Here is a 10,838-nt window from a genome sequence, read left to right as displayed (position 1 = left end):
AAATAAAAAGCTTCTGCACAGCAAAGGAAACAATCAGTAAAACTAAAAGGCAACCGACAGAATGGGAGAAGATATTTGCAAATGACATATCAGATAAAGGGTTAGTATCCAAAATCTATAAAGAACTTATCAAACTCAACACCCAAAAAACAAATAATCCAGGGAAGAAATGGGCAAAAGACATGAATAGACACTTCTCCAAAGAAAACACTGAGATGGCCATCTGACACGTGAAGAAATGCTCAACATCACTCATCATCAGGGAAATACAAATCAAAACCACAATGAGATACACCTCACACCAGTCAGAATGGCTCACATTAACAACTCAGGCAGCAACAGATGTTGGCAAGGATGCGGAGAAAGAGGATCTCTTTTGCACTGTTGGTGGGAATGCAAGCTCATGCAGTCACTCTGGAAAACAGTATAGAGGTTTCTCAAAACACTAAAAATAGAACTACCCTACAACCCAGCAATTGCATTACTAGGCATTTATCCACGGGATACAGTAATGCTGTTTTGAAGGGACACATGTGCCCCAAAGTTTATAACAGCACTATCAACAATAGCCAAAATATGGAAAGAGCCCAAATGTTCATCGATGGATGAATGGATAAAGAAGATGTGGTATATATATAAAATGGAGTATTACTCAGTGATCAAAAAGAATGAACTCTTGTCATTTGCAACTATGTGGATGGACCTAGAGGGTATTATGCTAAGCGAAATAAGTCAGTCAGAGAAAGACAAATATCATATGAGTTCACTTATGTGAGGACTTTAAGACACAGAACAGGTGAACATAAGGGAAAGGAAGCAAAAATAATATAAAAACAGGGAGGGGGACAAAACATAAGAGACTCTTAAATACGGAGAACAAACGGGGTTGTGGAAGAGGGGATGGGCTAAATGGGTAGGGGGCATTAAGGAATCTACTTCTGAAATCATTGTTGCACTATATGATAACTAACTTGGATGTAAATTAAAAAACAAATAAATTATTAAAATAAATAAAAATAAAACCAAAAAGTTGTAGAAAAAAATATACTGAACATTTACTTATATAATCTCAGGGTAGGAAAGACCAATGCATGACATCAAAGGTAGAAACTATAAAGGAACATATTTATAAATGTAACTAGATAAAAAATTAAAACTCTGTATGGCAAAAAATTACTATGAGACATTGGAAGAAGTTATCTGCAACTTACATGTCAGACAAAGGTCAACTTTTTTTTTTTTTACATAGGCTTTACACCCAACATGGGGCCCAATGTGGGGCTTGAACTCACCACCCTGAGATCAAGACCTGAGCTGAGATTAAGAGTCAAACGCTTAAACTACTGAGCCACCCAGGCACCCACAACGTTTTTAATATATAGAAAGCACTTACAAATCAGTAAGAACAAGACAAGGCTTCAGTAGAAAATTAGATGAAGACTATAACTAGACATTTCACACAAAAAAGAAAAATTGCCAATTAATGTGAAAAAAGTGAAACTTCACTAATAATTTATATAAATGCAAATTAAAACATAAATGCAGCATCATTTTTGTTAATTGAGTTAACAAAGCTGAAAGATGGTCAATGTGGCTGAAGAGCAGAGTAAGGTGGGATGTGATCAGATCAAGACCAGCTTGGGCCACTTCATGACCTTGCAAGCCATGCTAGGATTTTGGGTTTTATCTCCAGGAAAATGGTAAGTCTTTGAAGAGTTTTAATCAAGAGAATTACGTCATCAGATAGATATTTTGAATAGGTCTCTGTAGCTCATATAGATGGATAGATAGATACTATTTATTTAGGTATATACCCATGTTATCTATTTGTGTTGGAAAATGTCTGGAAGGAGATACAGTTAATTCTAACATTTTAAAAGTGGTTGGTTTTGGGTGATGGCATATCTGGTGATTTACATTTTTTTCTTTTTCCTTTTTTTTGTTTTAGTGTTATTTTTAAGAATGAGAAAGAGAGTGCGCCCCTGAGCAAGCAGGGGAGGGGCAGAGAAAGAGAGAGAGAGAGAGAGGGAGACACAGAATCTAAAGCAGACTCCAGGCTCTGAGCTGTCAGCACAGAGCCCCATGTGGGGCTCGAACTCACAAACTGTGAGATCATGACCTGAGCCGGAGTCAGACGCTTAACCGACTGAGCCACCCAGGTGCCCCAATTTTTTTCTTTTTCCTAATCCTTACTTTCCCACTTTTATGGAAATATTATGTATTACTAACTTATTTTTTGCTTTTAGACTAGGGATGTGTGGAGATAAAGAAGCACAGGATTTAGAATTAGATGACCCTGATTTAACACCCGTTTTGGTTTTTTTTGTTTTTCGCTTACCAGCTGTTTGGCAATTGAACAAGATACTTATTCCTCTGATCTCCTCTTGTCTGGCAGACGCCCTGTGAATAAAAACAAAAATAATATATCAAAGTTTTACGCTTAAAAATGGTGATGGTAATAAATGGTTACCTCACAGGATATTTATGAGCATTATATTCAATTGCACACATAATTGGTAAGTATTTTATAAACTACTAACTATATAAATGGTAGTTGAGATGATGATGATGTTTAGTATAACCCACAGGGTTACAACACATGGTTGAAATATGATTGAGATATATCTGTAATTTATTTCAAAGACTAAGTGAGGTACCACTGTACCTGATTAAATGTGCAAAGGAATTATTTTGAGCTTGCACATTAAAAAAAATATGTTTATTTACTTTTGAGAGAGAGAGAATGCATATGGCAGAGAGAGAGGGACAGGAGATTCGAAGTTGGCTCTGGACCAACAAGCAGAGAGCCCTATGTGGTGTTTGACTCATGAACTGTGAGATCATGAACTGAGCCAAAGTTAGATGTTTAACTGACTGAGCCACCCAGGCACCCCAAAATATGATTTGTTGTTTATATGAAATTCAAATTTTACTCAGTATTCTATGTGTTTATTTGCTAAATCTGGCAACTCTAAATATGGAGAGCCCACTTACAAGTGTTTTTGGGTCAATAGATGGGGGCATGTGTTGATGGAGATGGCCTGTGAACGAGGGTGTCCTTATACTTGGAGGGTACTTAGGGCATGGCATTATGAAAGTACCCTGTTCCAGGGGTGCCTGAGTGGCTCAGTTGGTTGAGTGTCTGACTTTATATTTTGGCTCAGGTCATGATCCCAGGGTCCTGGGATTGAGCCCCACGTCAGGCTCCGCACTGAGCTTGCAGCCTGCTTAAGATTCTCTCTCTCTCTCTCTCTCTCTCTCTCTCTCTCTCTCTCCCCCTCCCTCTCTCTCTCCCTCTCCCTTTGCTCCTCCCCCTACTTTGTCTCTCTTTCTCTCTCTCAAATATAAATTAAGAAAAAAAAGAAAGTACCCTGTTTCAAAATTTGGATTAGTACATTATGACAACCCAGAGTTAAGAATAAATGAATATTTAATGAAAGTTGCATTTGAATTAGGTCATGAAAGATGGTGAATTTTCCAGGAATATTACGCATGTACATAACAAAATATGTTGGACATAATGCCTGCCTGCTCCACCTGCTATTCCCATAATTCCTCTTTTATGATTTGTTTTTCCCAAATCACTCACGCACACTGATTCCCTGATGTCTCAGAGCCTCACCTCCATCAAGCTGGCCTGTGACTAAGCTGGTGGGGACTGAGTCCACAGACTAATGCACTTGGTGCTTTCGGGCTGAAGGGGAAGAAGCTGGACCAGGAGGAACCGTGCTGAGTTCGTGTTTTTCTGGGAGTAAAGTCTCCTCTTAAGAAGGTGAATGAACTCTTTTCTCATCCTGTTCCACTAGTCACCTTTTCCTAGTCCTTTGGTGGAGAGTGTACCCTCCCCCCCTTTGATGGCTTATAGTCACAGGGCGATTCGTTCTGTTGTTGAGTAGGGTGACACCTGAGAGTCACCACCTCACACCATTTTCATTAAAAACACACACACACACACACACACACATAAATAGAAACATTGTGGTTCAGGTTTGTATCTGAGAAAGATCTGGAAAGACGCTGCAAATATAAAGGAGTTACCCTGGGAGAATGGGATTAAGAGATTGAGGAGTGAGGGTGGTGTGGGCACTTTTACTTTTTATACTTTATCCATTTTTGTATTGCATGCAAAAAAAAAATTCTTTTACAAAGAATGTAATAATAGACCAGTAACAAAGCGGTGAAATTAGAGACCAAATTCTAAACTAAAACTCACTCCCAATTATTTTCATTCATTTTGAGATATGTATACTGTAGTACACAGTGTGCTACTTTGTATTCTGCTACATTGCTCAAAATTTTGTCACAGCTGTTTCTCTGCATTGCTACTGTGTCACTTTTCAGGGCTAGAAGGGTGGACTTTGAGTTACCAGTGATTTGCATCACCAACCTGTCTTCCCCAGGTACTGACCTGACCAGCCAGCTGAGGAAGGTGTGTGTGTGTGTGTGTGTGTGTGTGTGTGTGTGTGTGTGTGGAGGGGGGTGGTGCATGGGGGATGGTTCCCTGTTTTTTTTTTTCTTTGTTTTTTTTTTTTCATCTGGAAATAGAGGTACCGGAAGCAGGTTTTCTCTGGGGTCCCTTCCAGGTCTCATCTATTACCTTCATGAAGCACATCATCAATAATGATCATCTGGACATAATTCTTTGTAAATCTTTATTTAATCCACCAGCCTCTCTGTTTTAAGATCACTCGGTGTAAGGCAGCTCATTTATCCTCATGATAGATACATGGTGGTAGATATAATTTTCCCTTTCTTAGATGGAGAAACTGAGTCCAGAGGTGTGGGATGATTTACCACAGCATTGGCCTCTTATCAGGGCAGCCCCAGGATTCGGCTTCCCCGTGTTATGGGTGATGGATAGCAGACGAGATCTCCGAAGAGCAGACAATTCGAGGCGGCTTAGGTACGATTATTAAATGGATCCATCATTCTCCTGTCGTCTCCCTTTTTTTCTCCTCTTTAGATTCCAAGTCACTGTTTTTCTGTGCCATTTCTTTGGGACATATTCATGAATGGACCCTTGGAACACACACACACACACACACACACACACACACACACACACACACAGCAATTTGGTCACACCTACGAGGCAGATAAAGCTGAAGGGAGCCTGCAAAAGGATCTGTAGATAAAAAGTCCGGTATCTGGGCAGGTAACACCCAATTACAACAGAGCAGTGTTGACTTACACTTTTCCTTATCGGGGGAATCAGGTATTTGTGTAAATCAGAAAAGGATTTGATGGATGCTATTTCAGTGGAGTTTCCAGCCAAAGGACAGGTTTGGTTAAACAAAATATATATTCTCCTTATCTACAGTGGCAACTATCATGCAACTCCCCGTCTCCCTTCTACTCCTCCAAGCCTTATAAAAAAGAGCGCCTTATCTAGAGTTTGTAAGAGCCTAATGTCGAGCAGGGTCTGTGCTAAAATCACTGACCGCGCTGCACCTCAGGCCCGGCCCGAGCCATTTGGGCAGACAGATGATCTTCCCTTATCTCCGACTGTCTTGGCAATCAGTGTCTTTTTCTTAAGATGCCTGTTTAGACTACCCCAGCGGAAAAGAACAGGTACCATCCCGCTTGATGGGAGAAGATTTGGAGACTCGCTCTGTGGCGGTCAATGGCCGTGGTGGGAAAGAGCGTAGTTCAGAGGAGGAGGCCGGCAGTCGCGATGGCTGCCAGCTCATCCGGAGAGGAGGACGCCTCAAACAGTCACGGGGTGGGGAGCCTCCGGCGGGGCAGGAAGCCTGAGTGTTGGTAATAGAAACGTAGGCATGGGGCCAGACGCAGACGGGGAAAGAGGGTCAAAGTGGGGAGAGCGACTTCCATTAGATAAGATGGACTTGCTCAGATTTTGGTGCCACTTGTCGAAAAAGCTGGTGGCCTTCAGGCTTGGTATCAGGCACCGGCTGGGGGCGGTGAGCGGACACAGTGCGGAGTCAAAGACCTGCGTGAGGCTCGGCCTCTGACCTGCTGGGAGGCCTTGAACAAGGCCCTCTCCCTCTCTGGGCTCCCGAACTGGTCCTTTAGAAACGTGTTGCGTGGGGCGCCTGGGTGGCTCGGTCGGTTGAGCGTCCGACTTCGGCTCAGGTCATGATCTCACGGTTGTGCGTCCGAGCCCCGCGTGTGGCCCTGTGCTGACGGCTCAGAGCCTGGAGCCTGTTTCGGATTCTGTGTCTCCCTCTCTCTCTGCCCCTCCTCCGCTCACGCTCTGTCTCCCTCTGTCTCAAAAATAAATAAACATTAAAAGAAAAAATTTAGAAATGTGTTTTGTGGTGCCAGGTGCCCCAAAGTGCAGGAGGGCAGCAACGCCTGCCTGCATTGCCAGGGCTCCAGGTGCGTGGCCGTGGAACTCGCACAGGGTGGGCAGGGAGCCTTTTCCACGGAGCCAACCTGAGTTGGTCTCTCCTTTTGCTTCCAGGTACGCTTGAGTTTTGGATGCAAGTAAGGAGCTTGTCGGTGTGAAAATCCTGGGGCGGCTCCGAGTCGCCCAAGAGCATCCTGTGAGAACCTGTACATCATCTCCACCTTTCCCCCTGAGAAAGGTGTTGGTCTAATACTGTGCTTCGGACGCCCCAGTGACACGGATGCCTTGCTCTTCCTGGGAAAGCCACGTCACAGCTGCAGGGGCCTGTCCACGTCGTTCCTCTAGCTGTTTAGTCTGAATGTTTCCCCTTCTCAGTTTTGATTTGCAGGTCCCTAATGATTAGCATCTCTTCGAGTGCTTATTGGCCTTTCGTATGTCTCTCCTTTCGAGAAGTGCGTATTCAAGTCCTTTGCTCACTTTTCATGGGGTTATTTGTTTTTTTCCGTTATGATTGGATTGTAGAAATTCTTGAGATATTCTGGGTATTAACCCTTTATCAGATAGAGGATTTGCAAATGTTCTCTCGCATCCTGTAGAAAGCCTTTTTACTCTGTTGATTGTGTCTGTGGCTGCACAGAAGTTTTAAAGTTTGCTGTAGTCCAATTTCTTTCTTTCTTTCATTGCCTGTGCTTTTAAAACTCACTCTTTTTGGTCTGTAAGGCAATCAGGGCTCGGAACACTGGCCCGGCTTGGAGAGAGGAGCCTTCTGTCGTGTGTCTCCGTGACTTACTGCCACGTACATGGGGGGGACAGATGATGACAGCCCAGGACTGTCCTCTCTCAGAAGCCGTGGACAAAATTTGAGATTCACGTTTGGTGTTTATTTCCTCTCTGCTCAGCCAGCTCAGCCTTATTGCAACTATACGCTGTCATCTTTCTTTCAAAAGCCATACTTTTCTGGATTTTGTGACCCCTTGCCCTCCTGAGAGGCACACAGCACAGAGACCATACTTGTAGACAACTTCAGGGTTTTTATGGTGTCAAATGGACAAACTATGAGGGGCACCTGGGTGGCTCAGTCAGTTAAGCAACTGACTCTTGGTTTGGCTCAGGTTAGGATCTCATGGTTCATGAGTTCAAGCCCCGCATCAAGCTCTGCACTGCTGGTGTGGAGTCTGCTTGGGATTCTCTCTCTCTCTTTCTGTTTCTGCACCTCCCTTGCCCTCTCTTTCTCAAAATAAATAAACTTTAAAGAAAAAATGGACAGACTATAAGATGTGGGCTGGTGTTAGAGAGCCAGAGACATGAGATTTTCATGAACACAGGGTCCCAGACAGTGGGGAGAACAGAGCTTCACAGCCCAGTACTCTCCTTGGCCCTGCAGCTCTTGATATGCGTGTGTGTGTGTGTGTGTGTGTGTGTGTGTGTGTGTGTGTGTGTGGTGAAGGTGTGGAGGGAGGGGAGAAAGGGAGAGTTTGTAGCTATTTTGTTCCTTCCTCATGGAAGAGGCAAACCCTTCTATTCCTATTTGGGTCAGAATCTGCCTTTTCTTTTCAAGGCTGACTCTGGTTTGAGACTCTCTTAACCTGTTATCTAAAGTGACCATTTTGTCTAACTCCAGATACCGGCCTGTAATTCATTTTGTTTTTGCTATGAAAAATTCTATTTTAATTATGAAATTAATTCACTCACTGGACACATTTTGGAAAATATAAACAATATACAAAGAAGAAAACAGGAGCCTCCTGTAAACCCTCTGTTGAGATGTAACTCACATTACATCCAGGCTGATGTATTTCTGTCCAGGCTGATAGAGGGAGAGGGGGTTAGTATACAGAAAGACAGTTAGACAGACAGACAGACATAGCCACATAAAAATGGGTGTGTGTTTTCATAGTTGATGTCATCCTATATTTCATTCCTTCTCTCTCTCCAGACCTCCGCACCACCTCCTTTTCCTCTCTCTCAGCTTCTTTTTCTTAATGTTTATTTATTTATTTTGAGAGACAGAGATAGAGAGTGAGGGGGCAGGGGCAGAGAGAGAGTGAGAGAGAGAATCCCAAGTAAGCTCCACACTCTCAGTGCAGAACCTGATACAGGGCTCAAACTCATGAACCGCGAGACCATGACCTGAGCTGAAATCAAGAGTCATACGTTAAATGACAGAGCCATCCAGGTACCCCATCGACTACTTATCTCACTGAGAAAACAGAAGCCATCCGTGTGCTCCTATCCCAACATCTGCCCACGTACCTTAGGATCTGTCTGGGACCATCCTTCCCATCTGTGCATGGCCATGCTGCCCTTGTTCATCTGTGAGGCTACTCCCTCTTCTCCTGTGTACCCCATTCCTTCCTGATGCTTGAGGGTGGCCTCTACAAATCTCCCCTCTCTCCTTTGACTCATCCATTCTTTCTCTCCTGGATCATTCCTGCTACCCATCAGATACCGCATAATAACTGCTTTCTTTCAAAACCAAATTCTCTCTTAGTTAATTGCACATTCCCCGGAAAGCAGGGGATAAGCCACACGTGTTCTATGCAAGAAGAGTATGTTCATTCGATTGTGGTGGAAGGTACTTACACTGAGGTGATTCTGGAAGGGGAGGCTGGGGTCAGAGTGCTCAGGGCTTTGAGTACTTTGTTCTATAGAAAATAAGGAAGCATTTAGGGTTTTTGAGGAAGGGTGCCGTGGAGGCTTCTGGTGTTGGCTTGCTGAGGCTGTTCTGTAGCAGTGGGGAGGGGTGGGGAGAGCTGTTGGGTGGTTGGTGTCCCAGCCCAGGCTGGAGAGGACCAGGTCCCTAGTGATGGAGGCAGCTATGGAACCCAGAGGAAATGTGCTGCAAGAGACCTGGTCTAGCATGAATTTTTAAGTCACAAAAAAAGGTTGGGTGTGAGTGGAGGAGGGAGCAGTCAAAGATACCTCCAGTCATGGGACTGAATGTTGGTAAAAAAGGAGTTCTCTCACATTTATTTATTTATTTATTTATTTACTTATTTATTTATTTATTTATTTATAATGTTTATTTTTTTGCAATATGTGAAATTTATTGTCAAATTGGTTTCCATACAACACCCAGTGCTCATCCCAAAAGGTGCCCTCCTCAATACCCATCACCCACCCTCCCCTCCCTCCCACCCCCCATCAACCCTCAGTTTGTTCTCAGTTTTTAAGAGTCTCTTATGCTTCGGCTCTCTCCCACTCTAACCTCTTTTTTTTTTCCTTCCCCTCCCCCGTGGTCTTCTGTTAAGTTTCTCAGGATCCACATAAGAGTGAAAACATATGGTATCTGTCTTTCTCTGTATGGCTTATTTCACTTAGCATCACACTCTCCAGTTCCATCCACGTTGCTACAAAAGGCCATATTTCATTCTTTCTCATTGCCACGTAGTACTCCATTGTATATATAAACCACAATTTCTTTATCCATTCATCAGTTGATGGACATTTAGGCTCTTTCCATAATTTGGCTATTGTTGAGAGTGCTGCTATAAATATAATGTTTATTTTTGAGAGAGAGGAGAGAGAGAGAGAGATCATGAGCAGAGGAATGGCAGAGACAGAGAGAGAGGGGGACAGAGGACCCAAAGCGAGTTTGGCACTGACAGTACAGAGCCCGATGTGGGACCAGAACTCATGAACTGCGAGATAGTGACCTGAGCCAAAATCGAGACTCAGACGCTCAACTGACTCAACAGCCCAGGTGCCCTTCTCACTTTTGAAAATAGGCCTGAGAGGAAGATGAAAAGGCAGGTGATTTCTAAAATGTGGAGCTGGGAAGCCAGAATGCTTCCACCATAGAAGTGATGAGGGTTTTGTCAGCTGGGCCTTTCCACGTGTCGGCTAGGGTGACTGATGGTGGGTGAGAGGTTGGAAGAGCTCTCTGGGGACTGCAGGCCAGCCCTGCCTCTCATCAGTGGGACTTCCTCTGGGTAGCAGCAGGGGCAGGTGGTCTGTGGTGACAGATGGTGCTGAGGAGGTACAGAGGGTGCTTCTGGGGGAGGGTCTTTAGTTTTATTCTCTGTTTACAAATAAGGTGAGAGAGGCCCCATGGAGGGGGTTTGTTGGGGAAGCAGGACCAGGGTTTTGGTGAAGGGAGAAGTCTGGAATCCAGGAGGGAAAATGGACGGTGGTGAAAGGTTCCGGTGGGGATTGGAGGCAGCTCTGGACAGTTACAAGGGAGAGGACGGCTGGGAGTGAGAAGGTGGGAGACAGGATAGGAGATGGGACGAGGTGCGACATGTAGACACATCCAGAAGACATCACTCTGGGAGGAAGGTCTTCTGGAAGCAGACAAGACAGGGCTCAGAGGGCAGCTGTCGAGCTCTGCAAGGCCTCTTGGGTTCCTCTCCTTATTTAGGTGAAAGGTGCTATTTTCACTTCTGAACTTGGACAGTAGGACCCCTCCCAACCTCTCCCCAGAAAAGGGAGCGCCAACGGCCAATGGGTTATTTCTTTCTTTCTAATCCTGTAGTTTTATGGGGCCGTAAATGAAGAGAGCAGGGAATTAAAGAAAAAGGTGTAGCCA

The 10,838-nt window shown here is 44.2% G+C and overlaps 1 long non-coding RNA gene across 1 annotated transcript; it reads left to right on the top strand.

Annotated features, from left to right (window-relative positions):
* The first annotated feature begins 3,595 nt into the window (after nt 1-3,595).
* LOC128314409 (uncharacterized) lies at nt 3,596-6,792 on the top strand. Its single transcript, XR_008296023.1, has 3 exons — nt 3,596-3,772; nt 4,758-4,903; nt 6,425-6,792. It is a non-coding gene; the product is annotated as an uncharacterized LOC128314409 (long non-coding RNA).
* The last annotated feature ends 4,046 nt before the right edge of the window (nt 6,793-10,838 follow it).

This window comes from Acinonyx jubatus, chromosome B1 (genome assembly GCF_027475565.1).
Source record: "Acinonyx jubatus isolate Ajub_Pintada_27869175 chromosome B1, VMU_Ajub_asm_v1.0, whole genome shotgun sequence".
NCBI lineage: Eukaryota > Metazoa > Chordata > Mammalia > Carnivora > Felidae > Acinonyx > Acinonyx jubatus.
The sequence above is the reverse complement of the archived record's forward strand: the minus strand, read 5'-3'. Positions and strand labels throughout refer to the sequence as shown.